Source organism: Pongo abelii, chromosome 2 (genome assembly GCF_028885655.2).
Source record: "Pongo abelii isolate AG06213 chromosome 2, NHGRI_mPonAbe1-v2.0_pri, whole genome shotgun sequence".
In the NCBI taxonomy this organism is placed as follows: domain Eukaryota; kingdom Metazoa; phylum Chordata; class Mammalia; order Primates; family Hominidae; genus Pongo; species Pongo abelii.
The window spans coordinates 82,930,954-82,947,490 of record NC_085928.1 but is presented as its reverse complement, the minus strand read 5'-3'; the positions used below and the strand labels follow the sequence as shown (position 1 = coordinate 82,947,490).

At 42.6% G+C, this 16,537-nt stretch overlaps 1 protein-coding gene and 1 long non-coding RNA gene across 25 annotated transcripts in view; one reads left to right on the top strand and one right to left on the bottom strand.

Moving 5' to 3' along the window:
* Positions 1 to 14,782, top strand: part of LOC103890145 (uncharacterized) — a 34,916-nt gene extending 20,134 nt beyond the window's left edge. Inside the window, exon 5 of the long non-coding RNA XR_008523262.2 lies at positions 14,279 to 14,782. This is a non-coding gene — a long non-coding RNA (uncharacterized LOC103890145). The remainder of the gene's footprint in view (positions 1 to 14,278) is intronic.
* Positions 1 to 16,537, bottom strand: part of FOXP1 (forkhead box P1) — a 628,059-nt gene that overhangs the window by 354,323 nt on the left and 257,199 nt on the right. The gene's annotated exons all lie outside the window — the stretch shown is intronic.

Genomic DNA, 16,537 nt, shown 5'->3' with positions numbered 1-16,537 from the left:
CTTATTCCAATTAGAACTTCTACTTTTGGGGGGCACTAAATGGTGGGTTGTTTCCCCAACTTATGATTTGAAATGACTGCACTAATTTTTAATTACCATTCTTGCAAGTCAGCACATTCACTGGAATTTTTCCTTATTCAGCTCAGTCTACAAACATTTACTGAGCAACTACTGTGGTATTAGAAACATGCTGGACAATGGATGATCAGAATCTATTATTTTCCTGTGTGCTAGCAGGACTTGCCTGGTACATTAAACCAGCAACTCTACAGTTTATAAAAAATCTTCCACATGCAGGCAGGCTGAAGCATTTTATTTACTTATATACTTATTTTTGAAGTCAGATATAACAGACATTTGAAAGTTATAGCCTGCTTGTGGGGATCTAATTGCTTCCAAAAGGTGGGAATGAATACTTTTCATGGAAATCTCAGTTTGGGTAAAACCAATAAAGCATCATAAATGATTCTCACCAAAGGGCAACAATGTAAAAAATAATAACTGAAAAAAAAATTCTTCACAGGCAAACTCTACCCTTTGCTTTTCTGCAGGGGCATGCTAGAGGCAGACGTTCTCTATCAGGCAAGAGTTCTCAGTCAGAATTAAGGTCTGCCAGGCAGAGGGCCACGTCTGGTTTACTTCTGTTTTCTCACTGTTGCTGGTCTTCCCCGATTCCTGCCTCCCTCTCCATGTTCCAGGATGAGACTTTGACTGGTTTCTCAAGGGGCTAACTTCTGGTTCTCTTCTGGGCGTTTCTGCCCAGAGTCCCCTGGTTTGGACAGCAGTGATCGTCTGTAGGACACACACAGTGAATCCAGCCACCGTATGAGGAATTCTGCTAATTGTTTAAGCCTGCACCAGTGTCTGGCCACCAGTTGGCAGACACAACTCATGGCTGCCTACCAGGCCTAGGTTAACACAGCTGGAGCCAGATGACAGGCTCTCAAAGATATTCCTCTCATGGCCACATCTGGCTCTTGGCGGCTCCCACTGCAGCTGAACTGATTCTGTTTGGTTGTTCTGGGCAAAAGTTTAGGCAACAGATAAGTTGTATTAATTTCAGTTTATGACAAAAATATCAGAACATATACTTCATGAAGGCAGGGATTTTATCTGATTTGCATCCCCCTCCCACTTTTTGTTTGTTTGTTTGTTTTTTGTTTTTGAGACATGGTCTCACTCTGTTGCCCAAGCTGGAGTGCAGTGCAGTGGCACGATCATGACTCACTGCAGCCTGGAACTAACTACTAGACTCAAGCGATTCTCCCACCTCAGCCTCCTGAGTAGCTGGGTCTAGAGGCACGTGCCACCATGCCTGGCAAGTTTTTCAATTTTTTGTAGGGACAAGGTCTCACTATGTTGCCCAGGCTGGTGTCGAATTCCTGGGCTCAAGTGATCATCCTGCCTTCGCCTCCCAAAGTGCTGGGATTACAGGCATGAGCCACTGTGCAGGCCTCTTGCTTGCTGTATCCCAGTACAGAGCAGTGGCTACCAGGGTAGGTGTTCAGTAAATACAGAATGAATGAATAACGCTAATCAGTGTATGAGTTGAACAAAAACATTCCTGTATCTTATTCCAGCTACTCTGTTCCTACTGTTGTACGTAAAATGGCTAGCACGCTGGTGCACACAGAGAAGACCTTGAATGGCTCTACAGCTATATTTTATTATGGACACGCTCATCTCAAGAATGAACCCATGTACATTGTCAGTATAGCTGGAAAGACCTCCAATAATCCTTCCCCTCAAATTACCCAGTCTCCCAGAATTACCCACATCCCGACTTTATTAGTCCTTAAACTGAGAAACTTGGCAGCTCTGTGCCCACAGGGCCTGAGAGTGATCTCAAAGTAGAAACTTACCTTTTGGCCACCACCGAAGTGCGAAATGATGAGGCAACTTTTCCTGGCACCTTTTCATCCCATTTCCTTTCCCATGCCTCTCTTCCTAAATTCCCTGATATCTGCAGATCCCAGCTCCCTTCTACACTCAACTTTGACCCAAGGCTAGGCTTCCCCAAAGCTCACCACCTCTCTAGCTCCCATTAGAAACACATTTAGAAAAGCCTATGTAATTTAAAACCAGGCGGGGCCCTCCCTCTTGGCTCCTTCACTAGAAAGAAGCCCAACTTATAGGCTGTTATATTAATAATAACTATAAAGCTCCCCTGAGTCCACCAAGGGCTTGCTAAAGGTGAAGGGACACTTGATGGAAGCCTGGCAAGGATGCACACATATGCTGCTGCTTTCCCAAAAAGAAAGTTAACACTCCTAAAACAAGAATGGCTGAACAAGGCAGATGAGTTCAACACGCTCAGCATATGGACTTCAGCGAAACAAAGGTAATCAAGTGTGCTAGAGGAAGCTGTTGCTGAACTCATCTCCTTTTCTATCATATAAGGCAGCAGGGTGGAGGTATAGATAATTTTTTTAAGCTAAGTATAAGTTCCTGAAAAGAGTACAGTGTTCACTACGAAGAATTCAGGCTTCAAGCTCCCCTTGGAAGGAGTTGCTTACTTCATTAAAGGTGGACCAGAAAGATCAACCCCTAAAATGCCTCTCCTTCCCTGCTTCTGCTATTTGAAATTACTTTAAAAATGAGAGAATAAGCTAGGCTCAGTGGCTCACACCTGTAATGCCAGCTATTCAGGAGGGTGAGGCAGGAGGATTGCTTGAGCCCAGGAATTCAAGGCTGCAGTGAGCTAGTATGGTGCTACCGCACACTAGCCTGGGCAATAAAGTGAGACACTGTTTAATAATGGGGGAATAGGCCGGGCACGGTGGCTCATGCCTGTAAACCCAGCACTCTGGGAGGCCAAGGCGGGTAATCACACTTGAGGTCAGGAGTTCGAGGCCAGCCTGGCCAACATGGTGAAACCTTATCTCTACCAAAAAATACGAAAAAAATTAGCTGGGCATGGTGGTGCTTGCCTGTAGTCCCAGGTACTCAGGAGGCTGAGGTGAAAGAATTGTTTGAACCAGGGAGGCAGAGGTTGCAGTGAGGTGAGATCGTGCCACTGCACTCCAGCCTGGGTGACAGAGTGAAACCCTGTCTCAAAAATAATAAAATAAAATAGGGGAATGTCTTTGTACAATTGCACAATCACAATGAAACTTTAAGATAATTCTTTTTTTTTTTTTTTTTTTTTTGAGACTGAGTCTCGCTGTGTCGCCCAGGCTGGAGTGCAGTGGCGCAATCTCGGCTCACTGCAAGCTCTGCCTCCCGGGTCCACGCCATTCTCCTGCCTCAGCCTCCCGAGTAGCTGGGACTACAGGCGCCCACCACCATGCCCGGCTAATTTTTGGTATTTTTAGTAGAGAACGGGTTTCACTGTGTTAGCCAGGATGGTCTCGATCTCCTAACCTCATGATCTGCCCACCTCTGCCTCCCAAAGTGCTGGGATTACAGGCATGAGCCACCGCGCCCAGTCAAGATAAAAAGCAGTACAGCAGGCTGCAAGTGGTTGATATCTACCTATTCATTGGCTGAAAACAGGCTATCAAAAACAACAAAAACAAACAAGTTTTGAAAGTTAGGAAAGAATTTTTATAAAGGCAAGGCTGAGGTTGTACAGAATGAGTATCTGCATTTCTTTTTCTTTGAGACAGAGTCTCGCACTCTCGCCCAGGCTGGAGTGCAGTGGCGCTATCTGCTCACTGCAAGCTCCGCCTCCCGGGTTCACGCCATTCTCCTGCCTCAGCCTCCCGAGTAGCTGGGACTACAGGCACCAGCCAACATGCCCAGCTAATTTTTTGTATTTTTAGTACAGACGGGGTTTCACCGTGTTAGCCAGGATGGTCTTGATCTCCTGACCTCGTGATCCGCCCACCTCGGCCTCCCAAAGTGCTGGGATTACAGGCATGAGCCACCATGCCTGGTCGAGTATCTGTATTTCTTAATGCATCCTTGAGCTGCCTCACCTAAAACTAAGTATTACAGAATATAGTACTATACAGTATACTTTAGACTAGAATAGTTCAGAATTTACAAGCATGGATTCAAGTGCCCAAGTTCAAATTAGCTCTGGTGCTGACTGACCTTGTGAGCTTAGGCAAATTACTTAAATTCTCTCCCCCTCAGTGTTCTCATCCATAAAATGGGTTTCATTACAGTGCATTATTTGCTCTTGTAGAATAAATGCACTGACATGAATAAGTACTTAGAATAGTGTATGGCACAAAGTGAATGCTCAAAGAAATGATGGCCGCTGTTATGATCAGGGATGATATAACTTAAATAAATCTCAAACATCCTACACCTCATTTCTACCATCTCTACAAGTTGTTAAAAATAGCTGGCTGGCCGAGCATGGTGGCACATGCCTGTAATCCCAGAACTTTAGGAGGCCGAGGTGGGCGGATCTCGAGGTCAGGAGATTGAGACCATCCTGGCCATCATAGTGAAACCCATCTCTACTAAAAATACAAAAATTAGCTGGGTGTGGTGGTGCGAGCCTGTAATCCCAGCTACTCGGGAGGCTGAGGCAGGAGAATCGCTTGAACCCGGGAGGTGGAGATTGCAGTAAGCCGAGATCATGCCACTGCACTCCAGCCTGGTGACAGAGCAAGACTCGTCTAAAAAAAAAAAAAAAAAATCTGGCTGGCTGCCATGCTACAGGCTGGAAAAATAAAAGAGACTGTATATCAGATTTTAAACTTCTTAAGAACATAGTGCTAAAATAAAATCAAAGTACTTATTTTTTCCCCTCAATAGTAGTTGGAGAATTGTAGGTGTAAGATTGGGGTCTCACCTACCTCAGTGGAGGCAAGTCATTAGTTACAAAAAAGCTACAAGCCAAGGTTAGCCTTGGGGCTGCCTGTCCCACCAACTACCAAAAAAGACTTCAGGGAGATGTTCAAAGAAGGCGGGAGGAGAATTCAGCCTGGAACCAAAAGGCATTGAAACACATTTTCTTGTACTTTTCAAGTCTGTGCATACAGATTCTGTTACTGATTTAGGATCTTAAACAGTTTGTTTATTTTTTAAATGCCTTTCAGCTCACCTTTAATAACATGTTTCTTTGACTTGGCTGAACTATGCCTCAGAAGAATTACAAGCAGGAATAAGGCTGGGTAAAAGGTTCAGTGAACTAATCCACACCTGGTCCATGCAAAAAAAAAAAAAAAGAAAGAAAGAAAAAGAAAAGAAAAAGCTCATATTTTCCATATAGAAACAAGCTCCTTTATATGAACCAGCCTTTTATATAATTGCTAAGGCACTTTCCACACCGTACAACCTTTCATGTCCTTCTTCACTTGGGTGGGGAAAAGGCACAGAACCACTTTCCAGCCACACCAGGGCGCTTTATCAGCAACAAATTAATACTCCTATTAATAATGATAGCAAGCACAAACCTGATTCAAAATTGGAAGCGGTAGGTTCATTTAAGCAGAAATTCCCTGACCAAGTTTTGCCGATAAAAAAAAAAAAGACAAGGATGTCCCCTGAGAACAGATTTGGGATAAACTGTGACAATCTCTTCATCAAAATTCAGACTTTTTTCTGCCTCAGTTGCGTGACCCAGACTACTAAGTGGAAGGAATAAGGCATGGATGGGGAAAATCTTGAATGAGAGAGAACAGCAAATATTTTAGAGCTAAAATGTGCCTCTGAGAGGTCCAGGCAAGCCACTCCTCTGGGAGGGGACTCTGTGTGACCAAGGTCACACAGGTGGTGGGGACGAAAGCAGGAACTCAAGCCTGTGACTCCCAATTCATGGAGAAAAGCAGTGGCTACAGAATATGGCCCCTGGGAACATCAGTCATGTTAAGAGGAGATTTAAGAGGAGGATCCTGTGAACAGCAGAGAGGCCAGAGAACAGAAGAAGTCATGAGTGTCCCACAGACTGTGCCAGCCCATTGCATCTGAAGCTGGACTTGAACAAGCTTTACTTTCTCCTATGAAGTCCTTCACTTCCAGGCCCCAGGTATCTTCTATTTGCCTCTTAGTTTTGTTCACAGGAAAATTCTTCTAACCAACTGGTTTGAAGTAAGTGGAAAAGGAGACATTTCCACACTTCCGTTAAGAGGCAGCAAAGTGAAGTGGAGAGATCATTTCATTAGGAGGTAAGAGAGGGCGACTCTGCTCCTGGACCCACCGGTATCTCATCTAGGATCTGGGAAGCCCCTTCTCTTCTCCAGATCCAGGCTCCTCACTGGTACAAAGTGGGGTACTCAGGGATGGTGTTTAATTGCTACAGACGGGTCGCCTGAACAAGGTGCTAAAATGCTGAAATACTTGTGTACTCGCTGGGAAACAGCCCTTGCCCCCAAGCCTCCTGAACACGCCCTTGACCAGAACCCTGGACTTTCCTGCCTCCTCCACGGCATGGTGAGGGTTTCCCAGAGCCCTGCTCCAGAGCTAGAGCTAGTGGCCATCAGGATGACCACAGCTGTGCTGTACCTGTGAACTATTGTGACCATCACCCCAGATGCTCTGATAGGTCCCTTTCCAAGGCTAGATGCAAGGACCACCAGGGCCAGCTAATGCCCTAGAGAATGCCACTACCCGGGCCCATGTGGGGCCCAGCAAGAGACAGAGGGGCAGGGACAAGCACAACAGTGGATCCACCAGAGAGCTGCCTTCCTCCCCAAATTACTTCCCTCACTTGGGGCACCCGGATGTAGGCCTGTACGAATGAGGCAAGTCAACAGAATCTTCTTAGGGCATATTCTTTTTTTTTTTTGAGATGGAGTCTTGCTCTGTCGCCAGGCTGGAGTGCAGTGGTGCGATCTCAGCTCACTGCAACCCTCACCTCCCAGGTTCAAGTGATTCTCCTATCTCAGCCTCCTTAGTAGCTGGGACTACAGGCGCCTGCCACCATGCCCAGCTAATTTTTTGTATTTTAGTAGAAATGGGGTTTTACCATGTTGGCCAGGATGGTCTCGATTTCCTAACCTCGTGATCCGCCCACCTTGGCCTCCCAAAGTTGCTGGGATTTCAAGCATGAGCCACTGCGCCTGGCCAGGGCAAATTCTTAAGGCTAAATTTGCTTCCAAAAACTGGAGAGAAATATACCATTGTGAAACAACTCTCAAAGTAAAATCCTCAGCTCAGAGGGAACCCACCCCAACATATGTAATCAAATTATATTTATCATGGAAATTCTAACAGCTCCTACTTTCTACTCCACTTTTACTACCCTCTAGGAAAAGGAATATTTTACTATCCTGTGTTCCAAATTTCCACCAGAGAGTTGAAGCATTATACATGCTAAAATATATAGGAAACGAAAAAAATTCCCATTATTATTTCCTTCAACCCCCTCTACCTTCTACGCCACCATTACTCAAAAGTCACTCAAACATTTTGCTGGCTGACATGACGCCACGCTGTCACTTGATCAGGTGTGGAGTACCACATGGAATGAATAAATACTTATCCACAACCGCATATTAAATGGGAATTCGCACAGGCGGGCTCTGGAGACAAAGACGTTTCTATACAGAAATATTAACTAAGAATTTAAGTAAATGGCCCCACTGGAAAAAAAAAAGTTCTGAAGTAGCAATATAAACTATATTTAATAGCAACAAAAAATATTTTCCTTCTGGGAAAGCAATTTGGGCTTCTAAAAGTTACTGCCTTTCACGTGACTTAGTACAGTATGCCTGAATTCTTTCATTTCCTAAAACACAGATGCTAGGCCCCAAAATTCTACTTTGCAAGAGTTAATTTTTTTTTGATTAATCTTCCCCCAAATACAATACTCAAATAAGAAACTATTTTGGTACCTTTCCCCCCACACACAATTGTTATTTTCTTAAGTGTCTGCGTATAACACGTCCCAAAGAACATATGTTCCCGAGGAAGAAAAAAAACCGGGCTCTAGAACTAATACACAATGAAAAATAAATTTAAAGCAGCCTTCTGGTCTGACATAAGAATATAAAAATGATATGAGCAAGAACAGCTTAGTTTACATACTTTTCAGTCACAGCTGCTGCTCCAAAACCACAATACCTTTAAAATGACATTTTAAGGAAACAGATACGGCGTGGCTTTAGCCATAGTTAGATGTAGCTAACACTGAATTAAAGGGGCTTTTCTTTTTATACACACACTTTATATAACCCTGTACACTGGCACAATTAAGAAGAGTAAGTCATTTTTAAATAATGTAGTGATAAACAGAATGAATTACAAATAATTCTACCCAGCAAGGTTTTTTTTTTTTTTTTCCCCCTTCTTTTTCCTTTAAAATCGCCAGACTCAGGCATGAAAATAGAGTTTCAGGGACAGAAGGAACAAGTCCCCTCTTCTTGGTTAATATTTAATTGGGTGCTAAAGATTTCTTGGAGAGGACCTCTGTACCTCCAGTGACAGGCATACAAGAGGCTCCTATCTCTGCAAGAGATGCAGGCACTTCCCTGAATAAACGAAAATAACATACAATTAAATCAGACTATTCAATTAATAAATTACTTTGGTGGACCTTGCAGGCCAAGTCCTATTTAATTACATAATTTTAAAAATATTTGCACATTGCAATCACCGAAATTGGCTTTGAGGTTTCATAATACACACTTAACACTTGAGTTAGAGAACAAATTTATTTAATAAATGCAGGCCTAAGTGCTAGAAGGCCGTACCACTCTAACTGCAAAATCACTTAGCACATCCTCAGAAAAAGCAAATAAACTTTTTCACTATTTAGACGTGGGCTGCTGTTGTATGTCAGGAGAAGCTGGCTGATTTTTTTATGTTTTCTCTGTCATGTGTTGCTTGTAAATCTGACTATTCTGAGAGGTGATTAGAATAGAGCTAATGGACAAAATGGTTCCAGTTAAAGATAACTTAAAGATAAACTAAGGTGGAGGATGTCAAGGTCCTGGTAGTAAAAACCTCTTCAGAGTAAAACAAAGAGAAGTCGTATTAACTCCCCATTTTTCACTTCTTGGAATACCAAAATACACCATAAATTAACATGGTTACTGAGCGTAAAGATGTGTTCCATTAGGAAAGCACATACAAATTCAGGGGTGAGGAGGACATTCATAAACGGAATAGAATTACAGGGCAAACATTTCAAAGTGACTCTATTCCCTACAGTGGTACTGGAAGTCGTGATTTTGCCATTAACTGAAGTTTTCTAGAAAACCACTTGACCGCTTTACTGCCACAACTTTTTTTTGATAGAAATCTTTGTCAAACACACACATTTTCAAATAACCATTGCACACTTTACACCCACAATGGCCTCAGAGCTTTTTGAGCTGTGTGGGGTTGACTCTCTTTACACCAAAAGCCCCCATACCACCACAATAAGGGTTATCTTTGTTGTTGTTTGGGAGTCTTCTCCTTAAAGATTTCTGTCACAAATATACGATCGAGCCTGCTGTGTGCTTTCACTTGCCTGCTTCTAGAAACTTCTATGCTAAATTCCCAAAGCCTCTAAGTTGCTACTAACTACTATGCTAACTATGAATTCAGAATTCATAGTTCTGAAATTAAAAAAAAAAAATTAAATTAAACTAAAAAAAAGATTCTGGTGTGACTTTATAATCTCTGTTCAGTAATGAAACAAAAATTCTTTTCACAGTCTCATAGCCCCCTACTATCTCCTCCCTTTCAGAAACTTCTGGAAAGAGCTGCTATACTCCCTGTCTCCATTTATTCATCTTCTAAACCTCCTGCAGCCCACACCATGCCACTGAAACCTCTGTTGCCAAAGTCATTAAGTTTTCAGTCCCTTTTGTTTGATCCATGGGCTGCATTTGGCAGAATGCACCCTCCCTTCTTCTCAAACAGTTCCCATTTCCAAGCAGTCTGCCTGTGACACTGGCTCTCCGTGATCTACAACCTTCTTCAGCACCCTCTTCTCTGCCAATCTGGTTCTTCTTCCTTGGGCCTTCCCTCAGTGAATGCTACCACCACACGCCTAGCCAATGGGGCCAAACACTCTGGAGGCACATTTGACGCCTCCACCACATCCAACAATGACATCCACTCCATTCTCTTTCCTTCACCCTGACCGACACTTGCCGGTCCACACAAGGGTGCCTCCCACGACTCTGCAATTCCCTTGTGAAGGCTCTTTCCTGCCTTTGGTTTTGCTCCCCTCAAACCTACCCACGGGGAAGACAAACTCATCTTGCAAAATGTGAATGTACAACGTTCCATCAATTCCCAGACAGCTTCCCCAGTCACATCTTAATATTTTTGACATTAGGACGCATCTCAACATTGACATGGATGCTTAACGTTGCATGCTTCCCCATGCACATCCCATCCCAGCTGAACAATTTCTTAGCTTTCTAAGGCCCGGAGGGTCAAGGGGAAGTATCTAGAGGTATTCAAAAAGCTGTGCCAGATGTCAGCCGCTGCTTGGTCCTCTGCTTGCACCTTTTTTGCGGCTCTGGAACCACCATTCTACCACGGACAGACACTCACATACACACCCTGTACGCTCTTGTCTCTAAGCCGCTGCACAGAACTAGCCTACCCCCATATTGCTCTGCCCTCTTTCACCTAAGAAATCCCACACATCCCATATAACTCAGGCACAAATACCACTTCTTCCAAGAAGTCCTCCCTAACCTCCCTTTAGATCAATGTCCCTGTTATCTATTCCCTTTGTACACAGTACTTGTCCTAATACAGGCATGAGTCCATTTTATTATAATGGTCTATTTAATCAGTCATTTCTCTTGCTAAGCTGTATCCCAGTCTACAAAAGGCACTTAATAAATCTTGAATGAATAAAGTAAAAGTTGATGAATTTCAGTAAACAATGTTGACGGCAACAATTTTTCCTTCTTTGGTTCCTTCACGAAATTAGCTCTTCTCCATCTTTGTTCCTCTCCCTACTACAACGGTGCAGCAACACGCGGCCAAGCAGATCAAGTCTGCATAGTATTTGTTCATACCTCTGAAGATATAAGAAATGTATCACAGCTGATATTTATGTGAATGACTGAGATATAATTTGAACAAAAACTCTTCCGTTCCCTTGAAGAACAAAATCATCTTACTGTTCATAATACAGTGCAAAGGAAATAGAATGAGCAAGGAAGCTATAAGAATTTAATCAAGTCAACTTCTTATAAATAAGGATTGAGATTCACTATGCACCCCTAATTACCCTCCCGCTACTAACAGTGGCCTAATTTAGACTGCACCAAAAAAAAAAAAAAAAAAAGGAAAAAAAAACGCTTTCAGATAATAAGACGATTTTGCATTAAGGTCTCAGATGAGCCTTAGCGCCATTCCCTCTCTTGGGCTGTGGTCTGCTTAACTTCAGCTTTAATGATATCACCACTTCGACAAAATCAAACTTCGCAGTCGGCCTTCAAAACAGTGTGGAAGAAAGAGTTGTCATGGGACAAACCAGTGACCTCTAACCCTTGGCAGATTTGGCAATGAAGACAAGAAATCTGGTATGAGCCAGCCATCGCCCCAGACTCAAGAAATGGTGTCATTTAAGTGACCATGGGATAAAAGCCAACTTCTGGAAATGTGAGATGGCCACATGGGCTATATACAACACATAAGACTGTAGCACATTTTCTCTGGGGTTCAGGTTTTCAGAGACCCACAACTGGAATATCAGAAGAAATTCATGCTCACAATGTAATTAAAGTAACTGGCAGGCATAATTCAATCTTATTTTTCTTTCTTATTTTTTCTTTTTTTTTTTGAGATGGAGACTCACTCTGTTGCCCAGGCTGGAGTGCAGTGGTGCGATCTCCTCTCACTGCAACCTCTGCCTCCTGGGTTCAAGCAACTCTCCTGCCTCAGCCTCCCAAGTAGCTGGGACTACAGGTATGCACCACCACACCCAGCTAATTTTTTTGGATTTTTAGTAGACAGGGTTTCATCATGTTAGCCAGGATGGTCTTGATCTCCTGACCTGTGATCCGCCTGCCTCGGCCTCCCAAAGTGCTGGGATTACAGGCGTGGGCCACTGTGCCCAGCCTCAATGTTATTTTTCATGATTATAAACTTGGCTGAGTCACTTAACTTTGCTGATCTTCACTTTCTTCATCTGGAAAATGGGGTAATGAGATCTGTGTGAGAGTCAGATGTGAGAATATGTGTTATACTCGCAAGCAGGATTTTTATTTGTATATGTGTAGAGAGGTGTATAAACTACAAAAGATGAAAATTTTTGATACAACTCCTACATCATTCATTCTGTTGTTTAGCAGACTTTAGGGAACACCATTCTGTACCATATGGAATAAAAACATGAATAAAACTAGGCCGCTGCCCTTAAGAAGCTCATATCAACATCTGGGCTATGAAAAACAGTAGTCATTAGTCACATGTGGCTTTTAAGTTTAAATAAATTAAAACTAAATATAACTAAAAATTCAGTTCCTCAATTGCACCAGTCATATTTCCAGTGTCAAAAGCCACATGTGGCAATCAGCTATCACACTGGATAGTGTAGGTATAGAACATTTTCATCACTGCAGAAAGTTCTATGGGACAGCTCAGGTCTAGAGAAACAAGATAAGTACAGTGTGTAGGTACATTTTAACCTACTGTGATAGGTGACAAACTAGCAGCAGAAGAGGTTTTCTCATGGAGCCAATACCTTTGAAGGATGGTAGGCTTCGTTTTTATAGGACAGAAAACAGAAGCCAGGTGGAGTGAGGCACACATGCAAAGGTGCACTGTCATCAAGGGGCATTCGGAGCTCCCGGAGGGGTAAACTATTCTTGGTGACTGGCATGTAATTATATGGGGGAGCAGAGGCCACAGAGAAGTCTGGAGAAATTAGGATCCAACTATGAAGGTCTCCGAAGCCAAACTAGAAGTCTGGACTTACTGTGGAAAACAGAGATGCAGATGCAGTAGAGTGACCACTGGATGTGTTTTGTAGAAAACCAACTATGCTGACAAAGTACAGCAGTGGTGGTTACCTCTGGAGATGGACATGAGAACTCTGGAAAGCTTCTAAAAGTGCTGATGCCAGAGCCCTTGCCCCAAATGAATTAAATCCCTTTCTGGGCACAGGGCCCAACCTTGGTACTTTTCTTTTTTTTTTTTTTTTTTTTGAGATGGAGTCTTGCTCTGTCACCCTGGCTGGAGTGCAGTGGCGTTATCTTGGCTCATTGCAACGTCCGCCTCCCGAGTTCAAGCAATTCTCTTGCCTCAGCCTCCTGAGTAGCTGGGACTACAGACATGCACCACCACGTCTGGCTAATTTTTGTATTTTTAGTAGAGATGGGGGTTTCATCTTGTTGGTCAGGCTGGTCTCGAACTCCTGACCTCATGATCCACCCACCTCGGCCTTGGGACATTTTAAACTCCCAAAGTGACCAATATATAGTCAGGGTTGAAAACCAATGGAGATGACAAAGAACTGAGACTGAGGTTAAGTTAGAATGAAGTAGTATAAGGAAGAGTCTACTGCCATGACCCTATTAAAAGACAGTGAGGACCATCCCAACACAGAAACTGGGAGGGTGGAGAGGAAAGGCTCATTTTGGTAGACATTTCTAAGACAGAATCAATGTGACCTACAAACCAAGAATACGAGCAATAAGAGAAGAAAAAAAAAGAATATAATATGATAACTTCTGTCCCAGGGCAATAAGGACCAAGACCAAGCACACGGGAAAGTGAGCAGGTTTGGGAGGGGAAGAGTGTGTAACTAGTTCAGTTTTAGATGCATTGCCTGTTGCATTCTACGGAGCACCTCGTAAAAAGGCCACGCAGGCTGGAAGAAATATTAGACTGATTCTAAAAAGCTAAGGCCTAGAGTGGGACACAGAATAGTTTTCACAAGTACTTATGCAATCTTGACAAAGTAAATATTTCCGTAAAACTTCAACCTATGGGAGCAATAGCGAAGACATGCACTTTAAACATTTTGTTCTATTTCCATCTATTCCACACTGCACATTAATGACTCTATCTGCCTTGCTTCACCAGGACACAGGGATCCTGTCCCAGCACTAACAGTTATAAGTTGCATGGCCTGGAACAAATCACTGGACTTGCTGGGCTTCAATTTCCTAATTAGTAAAAGGACAGGGCTGAATTAGAACTAGATACTACCATGTGGCCCTCCACTTTGAAGATTCTGAGGAGAAATTCTATAATTTATAATCATTTCTATCATTTAAATATACATTAAATATATAAAATTATATATTTATAATTCATAAATACTATATGTTCCTGAGATTATATTATTCAGAAAATATAGATTCCCAAAATTAGATAGATACATATATTTCCTTTTGTCTTAAAGTTAGCCATTAAAGACACACACAACATGTTGTTTAGTTCTGAATACCAATTTGGTTCTGTTTTTCCTTTGCAGTATTAAAGTAACGGGTTGCCCAAAGGATTATAAATCATGCTGCTATAAAGACACATGCACACGTATGTTTACTGTGGCACTATTCACAATAGCAAAGACTTGGAACCAACCCAAATGTCCATCAATGACAGACTGGATTAAGAAAATGTGGCACATATACACCATAGAATACTATGCAGCCATAAAAAAGGATGAGTTCATGTCCCTTGTAGGGACATGGATGAAGCTGGAAACCATCATTCTGAACAAACTATCTCAAGGACAGAAAACCAAACGCTGCATGTTCTCACTCATAGGTGGGAATCGAACAATAAGAACACTTGGACACAAGGTGGAGAACATCACACACTGAGGCCTGTCGTGGGGTGGGGGGAGGGGAGAGGGATAGCATTAGGAGATATAGCTAATGTAAATGACAAGTTAATGGGTGCAGCACACCAACATGGCACATGTATATGTAACAAACCTGCACGTTGTGCACATGTACCCTAGAACTTAAAGTATAATAAAAATAAATAAATAAATAAATTAGTGTAAATTCAAAACAAATTAAAAAAAAAAAGTTAGGGGTTGCAAACTCTAAAGTCTATTGGAACAAAGGGCCATGCTAATAAGCAAAGCAGCCCAGAGGAGAAAGGCAAACCCTAGGCCATGCCCCAGCTAAGGGGGCAGCCCAGCCATTACCCAGCTCCCACCCAGTTGCCATTTGGGAATGCAGACCCAGCGCGGCTCTACATCTATTGCAATGGCCAGAAATCCAGAGTTGCTGTAGGTATAATCCCTTGTGGTTTTTTTTGTTTTTTTTTTTTTGAGATGTTGTCTTGCTGTGTCGTCCAGGCTGGAGTGCAACGGCTCCATCTCAGCTCACTGCAACCTCCGCCTCCCAGGTTCAAGGGATTCTCCCACCTCAGTCTCCCGAGTAGCTGGGATTACAGGTATGAACCACCATGCCTGGATAATTTTTGTATTTTTAGTAGAAACAGGGTTTCACCATGTTGGCCAGGCTGGTCTCGAACTCCTGAACTCAGGTGATTTCCCCGCCTCAGCCTCCCAAAGTGCTAGGATTACAGGCGTGAGCCACTGCACCCAGCCAATCCCTTGATATTTAAATGCTGGAAACCAATCAAATTATTTTAAAGTATTTTACAGACCAAACACAACAGGTCTGAGATTGCCAGCTTGTCTCATGCCCTAAAGTATGCCATCCTTCTATGGTTTATGAACCTGAAAACCATAAAACATGGATTAAAAGTAAGAAAGAAGTCCTCTGAAGTCCCTAAGATACTTCTAACCACTGCTTCCAGTCTAAGCAAGTTTGACCAACAATACCAGCATGGCCCTTGAGGCAGCCTTTATATTAAGGGCCTATAAAGAAATCTCCTACAAATGTATTATTATTATTATTATTATTATCACTATTTTACAGGTGGGTCTCACTATGTTGCCCAGGCTGAAGTGCAGTGGCTATTCACAGGCATGCTCATAGCACACTGCAGCACTGAACTGCCAAAGCAATCTTCCCACCTCCTCCCCTCAAGAAGCTAGGACTATAGGGCATGTGTCACCATATCTGGCTCAAAATGGCATTATTTTGTATGAAACATCTGTGGGATTTGAACGGAGAAGAGATCCCCTGATGAATGTATTCTTTTTATACCAAATATACAGTGGACTTTAACACTTAGTGATAAAAATGTAATGATTTACATTCTGCTGATAGCATCCATTATAGCCCTCAGTGTATTCAAAATAGAAAAATACTTTATTTGCCATGCATATTACTCTTTCTTGCTTTCAAGTAGGAAAAAAATGCCACCAAACTTCTCTTTTTGTTATACCATTTTTTACATGAAATATTAAAGAATCTGGCATGCATTAGCAGGAAAAGGCCAAGCATATCTGGACTATGCCATTACCCTCTTCTTCAAAGCACTATGAAATGTAATCTTTGGTCACCAGATCACCTTAAGATCAGTGCTGCAGTGCAAATAGAGGCATTGTTAATAAAAAACAGTCTGTATTTGGAAGAGTTGTCCTGTACATACCCAATGGGGACTCAATGGGCAAGAAATCCCAGAGAAAATCATAAAAGAGGCTCAGATGAAAAATAACAGTCCAATAATCATCATAATAAAGCTCCCAATGACGGCCAAAACAACAACAACAATAATAACAACAAAAAACTCCTGGTGACAACTTGGATTTCATGCTTATTCTGTGATGGCAGAGCTGATGGCATCCTGGCTCTCAAAACAAAAT